The sequence below is a fragment of the Piliocolobus tephrosceles genome, chromosome 4 (genome assembly GCF_002776525.5).
Source record: "Piliocolobus tephrosceles isolate RC106 chromosome 4, ASM277652v3, whole genome shotgun sequence".
NCBI classification, from domain to species: Eukaryota; Metazoa; Chordata; class Mammalia; order Primates; family Cercopithecidae; genus Piliocolobus; species Piliocolobus tephrosceles.
Genome location: NC_045437.1, coordinates 122,172,436 through 122,194,207, shown reverse-complemented (window position 1 = coordinate 122,194,207; position 21,772 = coordinate 122,172,436). Strand labels below are relative to the sequence as shown.

The following is a 21,772-nucleotide window of genomic DNA, read 5'->3' as shown; positions in this document are numbered from 1 at the left end:
TTAGTGCCTGGCTCTAGTGAGTTCTGAACTTATATTTTGGGCAACTGAATGAATCAATGACTCTCCTGCTGAGCAGCAATGCTTCTCCCAAAAGAAGGGTTAGGCCAAACTTCCAGCAGGGAGGCAGCTGAGGATGTGACTGAGCCCTTGAGGTCTTGGAACCCAGCTGAAGAAGCTGATTGGTGGGATGGAATGCCACAGGTCCCTCTGGTATCCTGGATACCGAGAGGGTGGGAATGTAAACTGGGCCGGGAGGCTGAATTCTTGAAATTTCACTGCAGCCTAGGAGGAGCCTGCAGGGAAGTGAACCTGACCTTGAGGTTCTAGCCTTTATTTTTTTTTTTCCCCACTCTAAAAAAAATTAAGATAAAAGGTGCCATCATGCAACACGTTCTTTCTGAGGGAGCTGTGAGGTGAGGGCTTCTAAGTCACTCATAAGTCATTTCTAAGTACACTCATCACCCAGGCCTGCTTTTTGCTGGTGCAGGTGCATCTTCCAAGATTTCTCGGCATTGCACACCCTAGAGGAGTTGAAATTCCTGGTGGGTACTTCTTGGGCGCTAGCAGAGACATCCCAGGAACAGTTCTCCTAATCACAGAAGATAATAGCAAGTGTTTATTGAACATCTAGGCCAGGCGTGGTGGCTCACGCCTGTAATCCCAGCTCTTAGGAGGCAGAGACTGGAGGATAGCTTGAGCCCAGGAGTTTGAGACCTGCCTGGGCAATATAGCGAGACTCCGTTCTCTAAAAAAAAAAAAAAAAAAAAAAAAAAAAAAAAAAAAAAAAAAAAAAATGAACGAACATCTAGAATGTCCTGGACAATGTACTAAGCACTTTATGTGTCTCGGATGAGCTGGGCTTCCCAGTACACCTGTACTTGAGGAATTATTATGCTAATTAAACAGAAGAGGAATTAGGACTAAAGGAACTGAACTGATCTGCCTATAGTCACATAGCTGGAAGTGGAAGTGCTGGGATGGAATGTAGATCCATCCATCTAGTAGATCCCAAACCTCTGTTCTGACCACTGCGTCACCTCCAAGTAGCCCTAGCAGCCAGCACTTGACTATTTTCAGTCTTCTTAGCACGTCCCATTCATTCGCTCATTTAATCGTTTATAAAACTTGATGAGAAAGATATGATTACTTTCGTTTCTTAAATTACTAAACTGAGGCTTAGAGAAATTAACTAGCAGAACCAGGATACAAACACACCTCTCTCTACCCACCAAGCCCTTGCTTTCCTCCCCCTAAGGGGAGAGAGGAGTCTGTGTCTGGTTATTGCAGGGACTGAAGGCCCCAGGGAAGCTGTTGGTCCCTCAGCAGGGGTAAGGACAAATGGGATGACATGACAAGGAGCTTTTCCAGCTGGGCTCCTGGTAGAAATCAGACTCTAAAAGCAGAGGGATGAGGGTGGGGTTCTGGGATCTGGGAGGGAGGGAGCTCTTCCTTCCCCCTAGCTGGCTACCTTGAGGAAAAGAATGCCAGTGTAGGCGCTGTTGGGGCTGTGCGGAGTGCAGTCATTTAATGTTAAGGAAAATGCCGTGTTTGTTTTTGCCAAGTGGTTCTGACTCCAAGTCAAGGGGTCTCTGGGTTTGGGGAACATTGTTCTATATGTGGTGGCTCGGGCAAGGGTGGCTTTCCCTGGTTCTGCCATTTACTAGCCCTGTCACCTTGGGTGAGTTACTTACCCTCTGTAAGCCTCAGTTTCTTCATCTGTAAAGTGGGAAAAATACAATACTTCCTTCCCTGGGCAGTGAGGTCGAAATAAGGTACTGTTTGTAACTTAGCAGAGTACCCAGCCCATAGTCAAGGTTTAATGAGTATTCAGTTGCTTATGTAGTCTAGGTAACAAACACTTGGCGAATAATAGACGTTTAACTTAACCCTCACAACGACAGTATGAGACAAGTACCATTCTTTTTGTTTTTCTTTCTTTCTTTTTTTTTTTATCCGAGACAGTCTCGCTCTGTTGCCCAGGCTGGAGTGCAATGGCCAATCTCAGCTCACTGCAACCTCTGCCTCCTGGGTTCAAGTGAGTCTCCTGCCTCAGCCTCCCAAGTAGCTGGGACTACAGGCATGCACCACCATGCCTGGCTAAGTTTTGTATTTTTTAGTAGAGATGGAGTTTCATCACGTTGGCCAGGCCGGTCTTGAACTCCTGACCTCAGGTGATCCACCCACCTCAGCCTCCCAAAGTGCTGCTATTACAATTCACCCATTTAAAGCTTAGAATTAAGTGGCTCTTGGTATATTCAGAGTTGTGCAACCATCACCACAATCACTTTTATAATATTTTCATCACCTCCCCACAAAAAACTCTGCACCCCTTAGCAGTCATCCCCCAATCTTCACTTCCCCCCAGCCCGAGACAACCACTAATCTACTTTCTGCCTCTATAACTTTGCCTGTCCTGGACATTTCATATAAACGGAGTCATACAATACATGACCTTTTGTGTCTGGCTTCTTTCAGTTAGCATGATGTTTTCAGCTTTCATCCATGTTGAGGCATGTAGCGGAGCTTCATTGCTTTTCATTGCCAAATAATATTCCATTGTATGGATATGCCACATTTTGTTTATCCATTCATCAGTTTGTGGATATTTGGGTTATTCTCATTTTTCAGCTATTATGAATTAATGCTGCTATGAACATTCACGTATAAACTTTTGCATGTACATACATTTTTCTTTCTTTTGGAGATCTGGTAGGGACTATTTTTCTCCTTGTTTTACAAATACACTGAGGCACAGAAAGATTAAGTTATTTGCCTGGGGCACACAGCAAATAAGTAACAGAGTCATAATTAGAACTCAGGTAGTCTGCCTCCAAAGTCTGTGCTGTTCATCAGTACCTCTCCTGAACACTTCCTTATAGCAGCTACTGTGCCAGGAGCCAGAGAGACTGGGGAGAGCAAAGCAGACATGTCCCTGTCCTTGTGAAACTTACAGGGAGACCACGGTGCAATAATTGAAGCCATGGGAAATAATCACCGTGACAGCTGTGTTAAGGATAACAGTCGAGAGTTGCAAGGTTCTGGCAGGTAGACCGGTGGGCCCTGGGACTTGTTATCATCACAGTGGCCAGGGAAGGAAAGCTTCCCTGGAGAGGAGGTGCTTGCTCTAGGATCTGTAGGACACGTAAGTGCTAACCAGGCAGAGATGGAGGAAAGCAGCAGCTTTAAAGAGTGCAAGACTCGAGGGTAGGGCCAGTATAGTATGCAGGCTTCTGAAGTCAAGCATTTACTCAGCAATTACTCACAAGGCTCCATGGATAATGGGTCCTAGGGACACTGCTAACTGAGAAAAATCTCTCCAGCCCAAGCAGCAGGCAGGAACACATCTTGCTGTCAGAGATCACTGATGTCCCAGTCTGAGAGACCCAAATTCCCATCCCTGCCTCTCATTTTCAACATCAAAAGGCTGATGTGCTTTAGATCTAAACGCAGGATGGCATTTTTCATCTCCTCTCCTCTAGGTAGCTGGCCTTTCAAATGCGGGAGAATATCATTCCTCTTCAAAGTGGTGCAGGTGTCATTTGCTGATTAAAAAAAAAAAAAAAGATTTTGGAAAAAGTAAGGCCTGGGTCACCAGATACAGACCTGCCAGGTGTTCAGATGCTGGTCCTCCCCTGGCCCCTTAAGTGAACCATGAAAAGGACCTGGTGATTCACCCACAGATAATGGAAGAAAGTTCTGTTACCTCTTGATGCCTGCTTTTGTGGCCACCCCATTTCCCCAGGTGGCATTGGTAGCTAATTATGATCACTCCACACAATTAGAGCTGTGCTGCCCCTTCCCCTAGCCAGTGGGCTTCAGTGCCCAGAGTGAAGCCTGCAGCCTGTGTCAGACACCAGCATGTGTAATGGGAGGAAACAGCTTCTGTGTCCAGAGCACTGGTTCCAAGGGCGTCCTGTGTCAGACATCAGCAATTGTAATGGGAGGAAAGAGCTTCCATGTGCAGAGCGCTGGTTCCAAGGGCATCTTCAGGCACTGAAATTGGCACCTTAGGCATGGGGAAGTTTCATTGGAAGTGAATGGGGAGCACTGGGGGGACTTACTGAAAGAATTTCAGATGCAGGGAGTATTTGGCACAGCTTACCTCCAACTGGCCTGGTTTTATTCTGAATTGTTTGGAGCAGAGGACGGGAGAGGGAAAACATAAAGATCAGGGTAATAGGTTCTAGGAACTGACAGAGCTGATGGAGTTGAATAGGGGAGGGACCATGGAAGGTAGGGCTATTGAGCAAAAATTAGGCCGTCAACCTCTAGGAAGGCAGGCACTTGGCTGGATCCAAGTGGCATTGTTAGGTACTGTGGGAGAATGCACACCCACAAGTATGTGCATATTCCCTGCCTCCCGGGAGCTCACAGTTCAGCCAGTGATGCATGCATTGAAGTTTGAAGCAGTAACATTAGACATGAGGTTGAATTCATGCTGACCGGATTTCTGTGGACTTCATGGAGGCCCTATAGGCTTTATAGGATCTAGAAAGGCAGAAACAGATTTGGTGGGGGATGGTTTGAAGAGTCGTGAATGACTCACTAAGACATTGAGGTGAGAAGGTATGCAGGGACTATACCACACTGTGTGGAGGAGGGGGTTCATGGAAAGGGTAAGAACTCCCAAAGGGTAGATGAAGAGCCCTGCAGACCCAGCTAAGGAAACCCATGAACGACTGGTAGCCACTGGGAAGTCTTGAGCAAAGAACCGGAGGATGCAAGTGCTGCAGAGAACAGACCATACTGTGTATGGATTGAGAGCACAGTGGGGGCCCCTCAAGCTTTTCCACACTCTGGGCAGTAGGGTTTATCCGAGTGCCCACCACCAAGTATCTGGGCACTAGGCAGGGAGCAAAGGGTGTTTCCAATTCCAGTGTTAAACAATTCCTTCCAATGTATATGTTCCAAGGAAAGATTGGGCTCTCAGAAGCTTGGAGTTCTTGTTTTATGACCACCATCCAGCCCTAAGAGCCTGGGGGGGTTGGATGCATTTTCATTGCACAGATGGACCTCCCAATTTTCTCAACTTTACTTCCCTTTCACATTTGCACAGACCATGCAATCATGGTTTTGAAGGTCATAAAGTTCACTGTGCTAAGAGATACAGAAATACTTTCTTGGTGACGGGAACAAACGTTCATTAGGTGCTTTCATGTGCCCTGCATTTGAATTTATTCATGATAGCTTCAACTTTCTGAGTGTTTACTGTGCGGCAGGCACTGTGCTAACTGTACATTATCTCATATACTTTTCAGGACAAGTGAAAATGACGACTCCATTTTATAGATGAAGAAAACTGACACTCAAAGAAGGGAAATAATTTGCCCAAGATCACAGAGCTCAGGTTGGCTGGACTCTGGGACATCCCTTGCCTCCACCGCATGCTGTTTGTCAGCAGCAGCATGCAGAGCTGGTTGCAAAGGAGGGGCTGACATATATATTGAGTTGAGTCTGGGTGCGGTGGCTCACACCTGTAATCCCAGCACTTTGGGAGGCCAAGGTGGGCGGATCACGAGGTCAAGAGATCAAGACCATCCTGACCAACATGGTGAAACCCCATCTCTACTAAAAATACAAAAATTACATGGGCGTGGTGACGTGTGCCTGTAATCGCAGCTACTTGGGAGGCTGAGGCAGGAGAAACACTTGAACTGAGGAGGCGGAGGTTGCAGTGAGCTGAGATGGTGCCACTGCAGCCTGGGCTACATAGCGAGACTCCGTCTCAAAAAAAAAAAAAAAAAAGAGTTGAACTCTTGCTTCTGGGATGTTTATGTTTTTTCCTAGTCTTCAGGGATTCAGGGCTCTCAGATGTCTCCCCCACCATACCTCCACTCAATCTTCCATTGATGACATTTCTTAATAATTCATGTGCTTCCCCCTTGGCTCAGTTATGCATTGGAGAACACTGCTGCATCTAAACCACTGTAGCTGACAAGCTATTATGCAGCTCACCCAAACAGCAGCTTGCAAGGCGTATCCATTCTGAACATTTGGAATGGAACCCTTCTGATCCTTATTTTCCACCTAGAACAGTCATAAAGGGGCAATGGAAATGTATTGATTGTCACTGTTTTTCTTATATACCTTGGACTATTTCTGCAAAAGGAGATATGTTTGAGTGTTTTAAGGCAGCCTTGCAGATAGCTTCTAAAAAGAATTCACTGGCCTGAAAAAATGATTCCTAGCCTGCAGAACTTTCATTTGTCTTCCCTGTGCTTGAGAGAACTGGGTAGCCCACAGGAAAGAATAAGTGGTGAAAACCTGGCTTCTAATCCTAAAGCTTCCAACAGTGAGTTATGGGGTCTTGGGCACATTGTTTACATTTCAGCCTCAGTTTTCTCAGCTGTAGAATGTGAGTGTTACTTTTCTCCTCCAGAATTGTCCTGTGGGTCAAGATGAGATAGCAAATGTGATAAGAGCTTTGTAAGCTACAAAGTAGATGTGCATGTGTGGGATAATAGTACACAGGTTCCTGAACTAACTCATGGAGTTCTTGAAGACATCAGATGAAACAGTAAATGGGAAAATTCTGCGAGGGGAAGAAACTCTGAGCATCTCTGAAGCAGGTGCTCTTGCTCAAGCCTTAGCAATGCGTCTGTCACAGCAGGACGCAGGGGCTGCTTGACAAAGCAGTGCAGGGGGTTCATATTCCAAGGAGAGGTTTTATTTAGAAGAGAAATGACTTAAAAAAGAAGTCAAACATTTATAGTAAATATTGGGGGGAAAAGATTTGATCAGGCCTTTATTTTGAGAAACAAAACGAAAAATTTTAAAGTATATTTATACTGTATTTAACAACGTGCTGCAACCATGCCCCAGTTCTTAGTTTTAACAAAGCGTTGATTTATTTTTTGTGTAATTATTTGGATACAATGAGCCATTGCAGAAAAGGACATTTTTCTCTTGTTTGACTTTCCCACCAGGCTCATAAGGAAGGTTATTTTTGCAAAATATTGAAGGCTTTATCCGTTTTCCTAATGGCCTTGTTTAACCCCTTGGTATCACTGAAATCCTTCTCTTTTATTATTTTATTTTTAGAGTTTTACTCTGTTGCCCAGGCTGGAGGGCAGTGGTGCAATCTTGGCTCACTGCAGTCTCCACCTCCTGGGTTCAAGCTGTTCTCCTGCCTCCCAAGTAGCTGGTATTACAGGCATGTACCACCATGTCTGGATAATTTTTGTATTTTTAGTAGAGACAGGGTTTTGCCATGTTGGCCAGGCTGGTTTCAAACTCCTGACCTCAAGTGATCCTCACCTCCCAAAGTGCTGGGATTACAGGTGTGAGCCAATGCACCCAGCCTGAAATCCTTCCCTTTTAAAGGGCCTGTTGTTTCTTCTTTATCTTAATGGATTTTCTCCTTTTCAGTTGTTACCTGAGTAACTCAACCACTCCTTGGGTGTGATTGAGTAGTTACTCAACATGACATTCACAAACTTCATGAAATCCTGCCTCTTTTAGAATATTAGTGATTTCCCTTGCAGTTGACTTGGATTGTACTTGCATTGCTTTGTCAGATGCTAAGACATCCAGCAGACCCATAAATATGTTGACAGGAAATACTGATGGCATGGGCTAGACACTAATGTTAAGTGGGGAGCAGTATTTGTATAGGTACTGATTTTATTACAAGTACTCAGTTCATGGGTTAAGTTTTTAACACAACTCGTAGTTTTTATATTTTGATGACTCTTGTTTCTCTAAGTGATCATCTAAGTGCAGGAATCAAGATACACATCCAGTCATTGACTTCCCCCGATTAAGAGAGCAGGCTGCCGGGCGCGGTGGCTCACGCCTGTAATCCCAGCACTTTGGGAGGCTGAGGCGGGCGGATCACAAGGTCAGGAGATTGAGACCATGGTGAAACCCCGTCTCTACTAAAAATACAAAAAAAAGCCGGGCGCCGTGGTGGGCGCCTGTAGTCCCAGCTACTCGGGGGCTGAGGCAGGAGAATGGCGGGAACCCAGGAGGCGGAGCTTGCAGTGAGCCGAGATAGCGCCACTGCACTCCAGCCTGGTGTACAGAGCGAGACTCCGTCTCAAAAAAAAAAAAAAAAAAAAAAAAAGAGAGCAGGCTGTGGAGTCAGAGTGGCTGGGTTAGAATCCCAGCTTCTACTTGTACAATCTGTGTGACCCTTGATAAGATAAATTATTGGAGTCAGTCTTCTCCAATGCCAGCCTGCAGGGACTATGTGTGGTGAGAGAGACTCTGTCCAACACCACATGGGCAGGGCGAAAGAACTGACCCCATTTCATAACAGAATCAGATGGCCCAGGAAGCACCCCCAGTTAACGCTCTTGGGATTGGGATGCCCAGCCCTGGCTTTCCCTCCACCTGAAGCCCACCGAGATTAATTGGGTGCCTTAAGTCTGATGTCAAAAGGAAGGAAGAGAAGGGTTTGGGGAGGGCAGGTTCTTGCAGACTGATCTCAGCAGGTCTGAAGTTAGGCTGAAAATCAGTGTTTTGCAGGTACGAACACTGTAAGGAGATACGAGATACTTAGCACACACCAGTGCCCTTAGTAGGCGTGCCTGAAATGCTTGTTGAGAAAATAAGTGCATGCAGAATACAAGACTCATTTGAATACCTCCTGTTTGGCTAGGAGCAGAGGAATTCAGGTGAGCCATTGTTGAGAAACCTGTGTGACTAGTTAGAATTAGTTAAAAAGTAAAAGCTGGGACCTCCCACGGCCCATGCTTCGTATGCTCTGAGTGAGATTGTTCCGTAAGTTGGTGGTGGCTTAGAAATGATTGACACCGGGGCCTATCATGGGGAGGGGGGAGGGATTGCATTGGGAGTTATACCTGATGTAAATGACGAGTTGATGGATGCTGACAAGTTGATGGGTGCAGCACACCAACATGGCACAAGTATACATATGTAACAAACCTGCACGTTATGCACATGTACCCTCAAACTTAAAGTAGAATAAAAAAAAAAGAAATGATTGACAGACATGTCTTATTTTTTAATGTGACAATGGATGTTTGGTTCCATGTAAAACAATTAGAGGAGGAGCCATTTGGTTAGTGTCAGGCACTGTGTTTCGCCCTGTTCCCCAGATGCCTTCATTCTGATGTTGGGGCACTGGACAGACTTCCTGAGGGTCTCTTGAGGGTCTTAGGGTCTTGCTCTCATGCAGGGCAGGAGTAGCTGAGCAGGGCAGGAAATACACCTGCAGCTACTGTTTTCTGCGGGCATTGTTTCCCTAGATGGTTCCTGGATCATTCTGAGTCTGCGACACTGGGCTCGCAGTCTGGGCTGCTCCCCACTTTCCTAATAGGGTCCTTGGATGTCACCCCCAGGCATTGGCAGTGCCCCCAACCCACTGAGTGACAAGGGTCCTCCTCAGAGGCCAAAGCCAGCATCTCTCCAGTTCAGTTGCACTGACTGTAGATGGGTGCTGTGTCCTGGGGCCTGGGACGCCCTGAGTTCTCGAGTTAACTACTGTCAGTCATGTGCCCTCCAGGGCAGACCTCAGGAAGGAGGCAGTTCCGGGGATACTGCTTATTCAGCCCACCAGGCTCGCAAGGGTCTGTTGCCTGCTTCTGATTCACCTTCAATTGATCACCCTGGCCTTGCCTGGAGAGGGAATTTGGAATTCTGTGCCCTAATCCTGACTGATTCTTTAGACCTTTTGTGGAGATGCTGACATTGAAGAAAAGGTCATGTGAAGTCCGTGCTCACTCTGTTAAGATGTGTTTGTGGGTCTCCTGCTTAGGCAGAACTGGAACCCTGTTTCTGTCATTCTGTCAGCTCATGGCTTCATCTGGGCACAGCCCCTGGGTTCCCTCTTGCACCCTCCCCCTTGGTGTAAGGGAGGGCCCTGGAGAAGGTGAAGAGCAATCTATGTGACGGTCTATTTCATTTATTAGCCTGAGTGAAATTGGAGGCCTCTTTTCTTTTACAGAGTCATTGTCAAGCAAGGTCAGTCCAAAAAAAAAAATCCCTATATATTTATGATTATGTATCAAGAATGATTCTGTCCACTGGGGATACTGCAGTGCTCTAAACAGTCCTGATCGCTGCTCTTGCAGAGGTCACCATCTCCAGAGAAAGACTGTAAGTCATCGTGAAGAGTTGAGAAGGAGAAGCAGATGGGCCGTGGGCTTATTAAGCTGGGATCTATCTGCCCTGTTGGAAGGGTCAGAGGAATCATGCTCAGGAGATGGCAGTGTAATTAGAATATCTGCTATGATAACAGAGTATTGAGCACCTACTGTATCCAAGCACTGTGCAAACACTGGGCATACCTGAGCTCCTTTATTCCCCAGATGGGTGTTAATGGCAGCCCCATTTGACAGGTTATGGGATGTGATGTACACCTTTTTCTGAACGTGGCCAAGAGAAGTGATGTGCACCGGCCACACAGCTGGCAAGTGGCAGAGCTGGTTCCTGAGCTCGGGGGACATGAATGTGATGCGTGTGCACAGGTGTGTGCACAGGCTCAGGTAGAGTGAAGCCCAGGGAGACCCAAGCCCTCACCCTCACCCTCTCTACTGTTTTCCTGCCAAGGAGGGGCATGTCCCCAGGATGTTTGCAGGCTTTATTCTGCCTGGGCAGTGACCCAGGCTCCTTTAATCCACAGCCGGATGGAAAGAGCTGCTGGCAGAGGGAAGGGCCACACGTCATTGTCCCTCTCCCTGAAGCATACCTCTCAAGAAGTTCCGGGGTGGGGTAGAAGCTTGGCTGTGAGCACAGGCCTCCCTTTATCCCACCTCGACCTCAGACAAGCCAGAGGAGAGCCACAGACATTTGCCCGCTGTGGGTGCGGCCATCACAAACAAGGACTTCTCCAATGAGGAAATACAAAGATGCCATCCGGAAAGGATCAAGAAGTAGTTGTCCAGGCAGGGTCCACTGGAGAAATACAAAGAAAGAAATTATCAGCCTAGGAAAGGGCCCTAGCAGAGCCATCCTGAAGGTTCCCCAGAAGGAATTTGATTGGGGTGGGGCCAGGGGTATCCAGCCCCCACACTGCAGCCTTGGATCTTTGCTTGAGGGCGTGAGAAGAAAGGGGTTTCTCTTCTGGTGGAAAAGTTCCTGAGTGGTCTGAAAATTCCAAAGCTAACACATGTCAGCTGCTTTCAATACGCCAGACATAATGCCCCGTGCTGTACACACATCATCCTATAAACCTCCCCGCAGCTCTGTGAGGTGGGGACGATTGTTATCCCCATTTTACAGAGGAGGAAACTGAGGCACGGCGAGGTTAACCAATACGTCCAAGATTCAAGAGCTGACAGGTGGCAGAGCGAGTTGTTGAATGGTCATGGCCAAGTCCCTTCTGTTCCCCGTGTGTCAGTTTCCCCATCTCCATAATGAGATGACCAGACACAGTGATTTCTAAAAGTCCTTTCATTACCAAATTCCCATGATTGGGTCCCAGAGACCTGTAAGGTCATTCAGCCATGCAGGTGTAGGCCTCTTGGGCATGTGGGTTTCTGATACCCCCACCAGTTCTCTTCCCACCCCTCTGACACGCCTGTTTCTCAGCAAGCCTCCTGAAATCTTTTGTATATGACACCCCCGACCTTATAACTATACAAAGGTTTTGTTTGTTTTTTAATGCTTTCCAGTTTTGGGCTCAGGAAATGCCTTCCTTCCTTCCTTGTAAAAGATTTCTTCCTTCCATCCCACTCTGCAGGGCCTCATCCTGGCCAAGCAGCCTCATCCTCTCCTTTGGCACAGCCCTGCAGGCTGGCTCTCTCACCTTCTCGTATTACTGAGCATCTGTAACAAGGATTTGCTCAAGGTCACACAGTTGGTAAGTGGCCACGTCAAGCTGGGACCTATATCGTGGTCTGCTGTTCAGCACACAGTAGGTCCTCAGGAGTGCTTCCTTCTTTCTCCCTCATTTGGCTGGCTCTCCTTCCCTTTGCTTCTGTTTGCAGACAGAAGGTAGAGTGGGGCTGGGAGTGGGGTTGGCTGCTCTGGGCCACTGGGCAGAAGGCTCACAGGCCTTCCTGTTTTTGGAAGAATTGGTCTGGAGCGGCAGCTCCACCAACCCCAATTCTATGACCAGCAGTGGCCTCCTGAGTAACCCTTTGTTTCCTCAAAATAGCACGCCACCTTTCTCCTAGCAAGAAGGATGGTTATCTGCATGGGTGCCATCTTTCTGGGCCCTCCAAATGCGGACAGCTCACCTTTGCTGCTAAAAACACCTGCTTCACCTCCCAGCTCCAGGTCATTCCTCTGAGATCCTATGGAAAAGCTCTCAGCTAAATTGGACATTAAATACTAGAGGAACGAATTGGTTCACATACTGGGAAAGTCCAAAGGTCACTGTTCGACACAGGGCTCCAGCTGTATCATCAGGTCTTAGTTTCTCTCCTCCTGATTCTGCCTGCTGCCGTACTGGCTTCATTCTCAGTTTGCACATGATGATCTTCTAGGATTGAAGAAAAATGCAAAAAGAGGTCTCTCTATTCATGGCTCAGATGGAAGTCCTGAGGTTGACTTTTACTAGCCTGTAGTGGGTCGTCGGAAGCTGGGGTCCAGGAATGGTGTAAAATCAGCTGCTCACCAAAGCACATGGATAGAGAATCTTTAGAGAGGTGGGTTCCTCAGGAAATTTGCAATGCTGTCACCAAAAGAGGCACAAATGGGAGCTTGGTGGCAAAAATCCCACTGTTCCCCGTCCCTTCCCCTGCTGGTCCCCAGGTCACAGTCCAGGAGGCTGTTTGGTGTGGGCCAGGAGGGTGCTTGAACTGAAGCTGAGCATGCCTCTTCTGGACTGGCTCTCCCTTGGCTCCCTACTCTTAAGCATTGTTCTGTTTTTCTCCACCCCAACTTGAAGGGCATCTGTCCAAGGGCAGGACAGGAGGAAAAGGACGTGGAGGAAAGCCTGTTGTTATCGTGATCGTTCATTCATTCATTCTTCTGCTCAATTATGTGCTTAACACATTTTTATTGAGCATCTAAGACATTGCAAACAATGAGCTAAATGAGAGTTTCCAAAACTTCAGTCACTGAGGCACCCTCTTCCCAATTTTTGCCAATAGAAGTAAAATGATGATACCAATTCCCAGCTAGAGGCTGGGCGTGGTGGCTCACGTCTGTAATTCCAGCACTTTGGGAGGCCAAGGCAGGTGGATCATTTGAGGTCAGGAGTTCAGGACCATCCTGGCCAACATGGTGGAACTCTGTCTCTACCAAAAACACAAGAAATTAGCCAGGTGTGGTGGTGCATTCCTATAATCTCTACTTGGGAGGCTGAGGTAGGAGAATTGCTTGAACCTGGGAGATGGAGGTTACATTGAGCCGAGATCATGCCACTGCACTGCAGCCTGGGTGACAGTGAGACCTTGTCTCAAAAAAAAAAAATTCCCAGCTAGATAGCACATGGAAAGACAATAAGCCTGGAGTCCAGTCTCCCTTAGTTAACAAAGGAGCCTGGCAGAGGTTGGAGGAATTAAAGACACAGTAGCTCCAGACTGTCGACTCCACTCTTGATTGAATCTGAAAAGCTGAAGGGGAATTGAAAATAGAATAGCGTTCTCACTGAGAGATCCAATGTTTTCTCCTGCCTTGGAAGTGCACCTCATAAAGTCATCCTGTGTACCACCAAAAGGCATCATATACACATGGGAAATGTAAAATACTCATGGAATCCAGAAATGAATCCAACTCGGACCTTGTCTCGAATAAACTTCGTCTCTAGGAGGCGAGAGAAGAGCAGGATACAAATGGAAGTGCCATAAGTTAGGATGTGATGGAAGGAGGGGTGCAGGTGAAGGGCTGTGGGAGATGAGAAGCGGTTGCTGTCCTGGGGCCTGGCAAAGGCTGCAGGTGGAAGATGGTGTTTACAGCAGGCCTGGATGCCTACGGAGGATGTGACTTCCAGAGAAAGGGATTGGGCAGCCCAGGCAAAGGGGAAACAAGAAAGACCAGGGAGGTTGGAGGTGGGTGGAGAACAGCAACCAGTCCTGTTGCAGCCAGGCTGTTTCTGCGCCACATGCCGCCTGCCCACTCTGGGTGTCCTGTTTATCCTTGGATCCTAATGGTGGTGGTGAGTAGACTCCACTCAGAACTGAGACTGGTGTCTGCCCAGGGACTGGCTGCTTCTCTGCACCCTCTCCACTCAAGATACCCTTATTTGCCCCACATTCTCTGTGCAATAACCCTGCCGTGGCAGCTGATGTGGTAGAAGCAGCAGATTCAGATCTCAGAGCTGTCCTTTGCCAGCTGTAGGACCTGCTATCCCGTTCCTTAGAGATCACTTCAAAGGGCGGTCGGGAGCATCCAATGAGACAAGGCCTGGCCCATGGCAAGAGCTCAATAAACATTAACAAGCACGAGTCTTAAATACTGCCCATATGTGCTTATTGAGGCCCTTTTGGCTTCTCAAGCTTTCTGAGCCTTAGTGTCATCATCTGAAAAATGGGATGACCATCAGGTGGTCAAATAATGTTTACAAAGTAAGAACCACTTATTATGTCTTTGGCAAATAGTTCCTTTGCCTGGGTGACTTCTGCTGTGCTTTGAGTTTATCCAGTAATTATTCAAATATCATTCATTGAGCTCTGCACTTTTTCCTGATTGTCAGAACAACTCCACAAAGAATTGATATTGTCGTTCCTGTTTTATTAATTGCATGGTGCATGGTGATTAGGAGCTCAGACCCTGAACCTATTGGCCTGATTCAAATCCCAGCTCTGCCACCTTTCAGCTGTAGGACCTAAGGCATGTGGCTTAACCTCTCCATGCCTCAGTTTTCATCTGAAATATATATATATATATATATATATATTTTTTTTTTTTTTTTTTTTTGAGATGGAGTCTTACTCTGTCACCCAGGCTGCAGTGCATAGCGTGATCTCGGCTCACTGCAACCTCCGCCTCCCAAGTTCAAGCGATTCTCCTGCCTCAGCCTCCAAAGTAGCTGGGATTACAGATGCCCACCACCTCGCCCAGCTAATTTTTGTATGTTTAGTAGAGATGGGGTTTCACCATGTTGGTCAGGCTGGTCTAAAACTCCTGACCTCAAGCAATCCACCCACCTTGGCCTCTCAAAGTGCTGGGATTATAGGCATGAGCCACTGCACCTGGCCCAGATAATAATTTTTAATTATACAAAATAGTACCATCTCACAAGATTGTTGTGGGGATTAAATGGCACTGATATGGGTAACTCTTAGGTCAATGCCTGTTGCATAGTAATGCCCTGTAAATGAGAACTAGTTGTTGCTATTATTGTTACTGATGAGGTGAAGTTACTTTATTGGCTGAACTCTAGTTCAAACCCAGACCTGCATGCTCCAAAGCCCACGTTCCTTCTGCCTCACAGGCAGCCTCCTTCCCACTCTGAACCCCTTTTTGTGTATTTTGGGTCCTTCCAGGGGGCCCGGGAAGGTTCGTTCCCACACTGTCCTCAGCAGGTTACTCACCTCCCAGCCCCACATTCCCTAAGAGAAGGCCACAGCTGACCTTTCCCCTACTCCCTAGGCTTCCCTGGAGGTACCCTGTGACTGGCCTGACTCTTCCTTCCAGACTTTTCTTCCAGTCTCATGCTGTCCTTCCAGACCCTGAGGCAGTCCTTGCCCTTTGCATATGATGTTCTTAAGTAAAGAGACGAGATGCTCTTTACGAGACGAGATGCACTAGTGTGCAAACACGCGACAGCCCTGCCCCTGGCATCAGCCACTCCTGACATCATATTGCCAACTCTCCACCTCTCTCAGGCCTCCTGCTGCCCCTCAATGGCCTGCCAGCCCCGTCCTTCTCATCTCCACCCCAAAGAGTTAGAGTTGCTGTCCTTCCTTCACCTGACGCCCAGGGAGCCTTCCTTGCACTTGGACCATGATCCAGAGGGCTGTTCCTCCATCGCTCACTGTGTGCCATCAGGCCAATCAAGTGCCTCTTGAAGTCTGAGTGTCCTCCACTGTCTAGTATGTGGTTGGGAAGGTTAAATGCAAGGCCTTATTTGTTTGGCCCAATCACTGCCAAGTCAGGGCCCAAGCTACTTCCTGCTTCCTCTACAGAACCTCCTGGGAATAGTCCAGCATGCATGGATTTCACCTTTCTGGGAATCTTGTGTCACCTTTTGTGAAAGTTTCATTTGGAACGATGTCTTCATTGTTTTCATTCCTCCATATACATGATCATGGATGAATGAATAGTTTGTGTGTTTACTTCCAGCTGAGTTTAAGCTCATACTTGGTGCTGGACATATAATAGCTATGAAAAGATATTTGAAAGTAAGCTTAGGCTCTTCCAAAAATGAATGCCTTTTCTTTTCTTTTCTTTTTTTCTCTTTCTTTCTTTTTTTTTTTTTTCTTTTCTTTTAAGAGATGGAATCTTGCTGTCACCCAGGCTGGAGTGCAGTGGCGCGATCTCGTCTCACTGCAATCTCCATCTCCTGGGTTAAAACGATTCTCCTGCCTCAGCCACCCAAGTACCTGGGATTACAGGTGCCTGCCCCCAAGCCCGGCTGTTTTTTGTATTTTTCATAGAGACAGATATTCACCATGTTGGCCAGGCTGGTCTTGAACTCCTGACCTCAGGTGATCTGCACCCCTTGACCTCCCAAAGTGCTGGGATTACAGGCGTGATCAAACAAACCCCGGCCTGAGTGCTTTTTCATTTTTTGTTTTTTAATATTGATGCACTGGAACAGACTTAAATCAGGGGCTCATTGTTGAATCTCTTCTCATTGGCTTGTATTTTCATTAAGGAAAAGCAAAATTTAAACTATTTGGATACTTTAAAAATGTATTTTAGCTTACTTTAAAAACTAATTTACTCCTCCATTCTATCTTTTTGGGGAACCTGGGATATGCCTAGCCACTAGTGCTGTCCTAGGTACAAAAGTCATGATTCCTGCGGTTTATAAGACCTCTAAGTGCTTGTCATGGACACAGTTCCCAGGTCTGACTGTTGCCCATCTGGATATATGTATATTCCACTCCACTGGTAAGTTTCTCCTTTGTGGACCTGCCTTGGTTCCATCATTTCGGTCTTCCCAGGGAGGGTTCTCAAGGCCCCTTCTTTGGTCATTTCCAGTTTGCTGTGGGGTGTGTAGAGAGCATTGAGCTTCCAGAATGAACAGTTTTGTGGCCTGCAGCAGGCCCTGGAGTAGGGCTGTACGCTTTGTATCCCTGGAAGTCTTTGTTAGGCTGGCTTTGTAAGCAATAGGCTCGGGGACTTTGCTTCAGGAGGTAAAAAGCAAGACCAAAAACACCCCCAAAGCTTTCCTCTTAGGAGGAAATGGCCACAAGCCTGCTGTGTTCATTCAGCAGATATTAGGGAGCCTCAGCTCTGCCAGGGCCTGTGTTTGGTCATAGTAAGACAACGGTGAACTCTGCAGGTGTGGCTCTGTTGGAATGGGAGAGACAGTCAACATATCAACACACAAATACAGTGACAGAAAGTAATTGGGGGAGGGTGGCACTCAGTCAGGCCTGCCCAGGAAGGCCTCTAAAAAACACAGCGTTTCAGGCCAGGCACAGTGGCTCACACCTGTAATCCCAGCCCTTTGGGAGGCCAAGGTGGGCAGATCACCTGAGGTCAGGAGTTTGAGACCAGCAGGGCCAACATGTTGAAACCCCGTCTCCACTAAAAATACAAAAATTAGCTGGGTATGGTGGTGGGAGCCTGGAATCCCAGCTACTCAGAAGGCTGAGGCAGGAGAATCACTTGAACCTGGGAGGTAGAGGTTGCAGTGAGCTGAGATCGCACCACTGCACTCCATCCTGGGTGACAAGAGGGAGACTCCATCTCAAAAAAATAAAATAAAATAAAACAGAACAACAAAAACAAAAACAGAAAACAGCATTTCAACTGAGAGCCAGCCATGCAAAAAGTGGATGGGCAGGGACAGGTAACAGTGTCCCAGGCAGGAGACCTGTGGGAGCAAAAGGCTCTGAGGTGGGAACGAGGTTACTGTTGCATTCTGAGTATTGAGAAAGATGAAGCTGGAGGAGCAGGCCAGGGGCAAGGAGTTCTATTCCATCTTATTTTGGTGGTAAGACTTTGAAGAGGTTGGAGCAACAGAGCGACAAGACTGGATTAACGTGTTGTTGTTTTTATTATGGGGGTGGGCAAGGGAGTGAGCAGGAAGGAGTGTAGGTAGAAAAACTAAGAAAATAAACAGCTGGAGAAGTGAGGAAAGGGCGCTGCAAAGTGAGTAGAGAGGGAGAGGCAAAGAGGGAAGGAACAAGAGAGAGAAAGAGACAGAGACGGGGAGCCAGAGAGACCAAGAGAGATGTCAGTGATTCTCTTGGGGGCTGTGATGAGAAGAAGCTATTGTGACTTAGGGGCTTCTGGAAAACCCTAGGTGAAGGACCAGTCCGTGGCCTGTGAACGTGCAGAGCATGGGCATCGGATCTCCCATCCAGGTAGGACGTGGAGAGTGAGCAGCAAGGGAAGGATCTTGGTTCTTTGTCTGGTGCTCTACCCAGTTCATGGCAGAATGCTGCAACGTGATTTCTGCCGACTAGATTCATTATGTCACTGAAGAGTGTGTTTATTGTAAGGCTTCATTCTGGAGAGAAAGTAGCAGGAAGCAAAGGAATACACACTACTTGAGCCCTGTTCAGTGCCAGAGAGCTTGCTAATGCAGCCGGAGGCCCATGGAGGCGAGGTGTCTGGCCCAAGCTCTCGCGGCTGCGAACCTGGGTCCTTGGGGTTCCAAAGCCTTTGCCCCGTCTGCTGGCCTCCAGGCTCCTGTGCGTTGGGGTCCATAGAAAAGAAGCTGTCATACATCGGTGTCAGGCAAGAGTCTTCCAAGTCAGCTGAGCTGGGAGAATTCCCCGGCCCACACCCTGCTCTGATCTGGGAATCGAATGTGATAATGGAGTCAACCTTGTCTCTCAAATCACTGAAACCTGTAGACAATCCTCAAGGATCCTTTCTACCTTCACTGTCACCTTCTTCCCCCAGGACTTTCGAGTAGAGCTATCCAAGGGCTGCAGAACGCACATGCCAGAGAGAGCTGGCTTATTCATGATGATGATTATACTAATTACAATGAAACAGGAGTAGGAGACAGAGGCCTTGTTTGCTACCCAGTGGGCTATGCATTCCCAGAGGGGAAGGGAATTGGCTGTTGTCGCACTTCTCCAGTTACCAGCTGGGAACGAGGGAAGCCCATGGAGACGGTTCCTGGTGGAGGAGATGGAGCAGTGGGCCAAGGCTCAGGTGGCTCATGTCCAATAATCCTAGCCCTACCCAGGGGCCCGGGAGCCCTGTCAGTTGTGCAAAGTCTCAGGGTCATCTGTAAAACAGGGGAATACTCATGATGGTCATGATGCCACTGTTGTGACGGTTATTTGAATATCAAATAAGGTCAAGAATCCAAAAGCACTTTGAGGACCTTAAATATTTCTTCAATCACAAGTTTCTCTTTGTTGGGACAAACACATTTTGGAAAGTGGAGGACCTAGCTGTGAACCCTGCTGGGAATTCCAATGAGATCTTTCTTTCTTTCTTACTTTGTGAGTTCATTTGTTCATTCAGTGAACATTCATTTGATACCCACTCATAAGATGCTGAGGTTACAACTATTAATAAGATATTAAGATACTGTCTTTTTCTTCCTCTTTCTCTCTTACACACACACGTGCGCGCACACACACACACACACACACACACACACACTTCTTGGGCCAATTGGAAATTCATACATTCTCCCCGGCACTGGAGCTGAAAGCGTCTGCCAACCTGTGGGTTTCTTTTCCGTGTGGTTCACCATCTGGAGTGGCAACCTGCCTTCTGTGTGTGTGTGCGTGTGTGTGTGCGTGTGTGTGCGCGCATGTGTGCATGCCAGGGTATTGTGTTCCCTTTCTGTGCTTGAGTGGCTGAATGAACAAGAGAAAGAGCAGAGGCAAAGAGGACAATGCCCAGAAGTCATCCTAGCAGTATGAATGAATAATTCATATTGTATCTGCCTCTTTCTAGGGCTTCCCAAAATAGCTGTTTTAATTGCTTATTTGTTTCACTGCTGACTTTAATCCAGCCGCCTTCAGCTCAGAACACTTCGGTGTTTCATGTTGACTTGCAGGTAGGGCTTCCCTTCAGGGAATAACATTCTATTTATGTTCCTCTTTAAACAGAAATGATGGGAGAAAAATAAACCCATAAAGCAAGTCGTACTTTTCAGAGGTGAAAACCATTTTTCAACTCTTGTGCAGAGCTCCTTTGTAATCAGTTACTATAGGCCTCTGTGGTCCTAAAAACCAAAGAAATAGCAGTTGAGTTGCAGACAAGGTGAGCTTCTGGCTAGATCAGTCTGCCCACTGTGATGTGTTCACTTGGGAATCTGAGTGTGCGAACACTTGGGAACCCACAGACTTGGGATCGTTGCATATGGTGGGCCATGCTGGCTTGTGGTTTTCCAGACATGTCAGCTGCAGCATCCGGAACAGGTCTCAGGAAGGCCCTGTCTATCTGGGTGGGTGACCTGGGGAAACAGTGTCATGTCTCCCTGGGGCCCTGGTAGGACAACTTTGGTAGGCAATGCACAGCTTAGTTTAGAAAAGGCTTCACACAGTGGTCCTGGAGGGATGACTTGTTCTATGCAATAAGGAGATGTCAGGAGGTGTGTTCAGAGAATGAATGAGGATGGGCAAGGAGAGCTCAGTGAGTGTCAGGGAACCTGAGTGTCCAGAAGGATCAACTCCTCTGGCTGCATGACCCTGAACACGTCCTTGGGACACAGTCATGGAAACTCAGCGCTGAAAGGCCCTGTAGCCATCACTTTGTCACCTCATGGTAGGGATGGGAAAACAGCAGCCCAGGGGCTGGGAAGGTGCCCACAGTCACTCAGTGGTATAGCTGAGCGTTGATACCAGTTGGATTTGCCTCTCAACTAGCTGAATGTCCTTGGATGAACCAGTTAACCTCCCTGTGTCTCAGTCTCTACATCTATAAAATGAAGCTAGTAATACTATGTATAAGATTGTTTTAAATCAGTTAATATGTTGCATTGAATTGACAACTTTCTTTTTTCTTACAACTTTATTGAGGAATTTTTGAAGTTTTCTAAATGGTATGTGTTTAAACAATTTTATGAGCTTTGACACGCATATATATATGTGTGCCATACACACATACATGTATACATACACATGTGGCAACTCCTCATCATAATCAGTATAACAAACCTTCTTATCTCCAAAACTTTTCTTGTGCCTCTCTGTAATCCTCTCCCTCTAACCCTCCTCCCCAGGCAACCGCTGACCTGCTTTCTGTCCCTGTAATTAATTTTTTTTTCTAGAATTTTATATAAATGGAATCACACAGTATATGGTTTTTGTTGCTGTTGGTAGTGGTGGTGGGGTGTGGGTGTGTGCGTGTGTGTGTATGTGTGTGTTTGAGTTTGAGACAGAGTCTCACTCTGTCACCCAGGCTGGAGTACAGTGGCATGATCTGGGTTCACTTCCCAGCTCAAAGGATCCTCTCCCCTCCACCTCCCAAGTAGCTGGGACTACAGGTACGCGCCTCCATGCCTGGCTAATTTTTTTGTGTTTGTAGAAACGGGGTTCCACCATGTTGCCCAGGCTAGTCTTGAACTCCTGAGCTCAAGCGATCCACCCACCTCAGCATCCCCAAGTGCTGGGATTAGAGGCGTGAGCCGCCACGTCTGGCCTTTACACTATAGAGTTTTTTACCTAATGTGTGTCTGAAATTATTCTTCGTTACTGTGTATTTTAATAGTTTATTCCTTTTTATTGCTGAGTAGTATTCTGTTGTTTGGCTATACCACAGTTGTCTATCCATTTACCTATTGATGGATATATGGATTGTTTCTAGCTTGAGGTTATTATAAATA

The 21,772-nt window shown here is 47.1% G+C and overlaps 1 protein-coding gene across 3 annotated transcripts in view; it reads left to right on the top strand.

The window, feature by feature from the left end:
- Positions 1-21,772, top strand: part of WWC1 (WW and C2 domain containing 1) — a 181,092-nt gene that overhangs the window by 42,200 nt on the left and 117,120 nt on the right. The gene's annotated exons all lie outside the window — the stretch shown is intronic.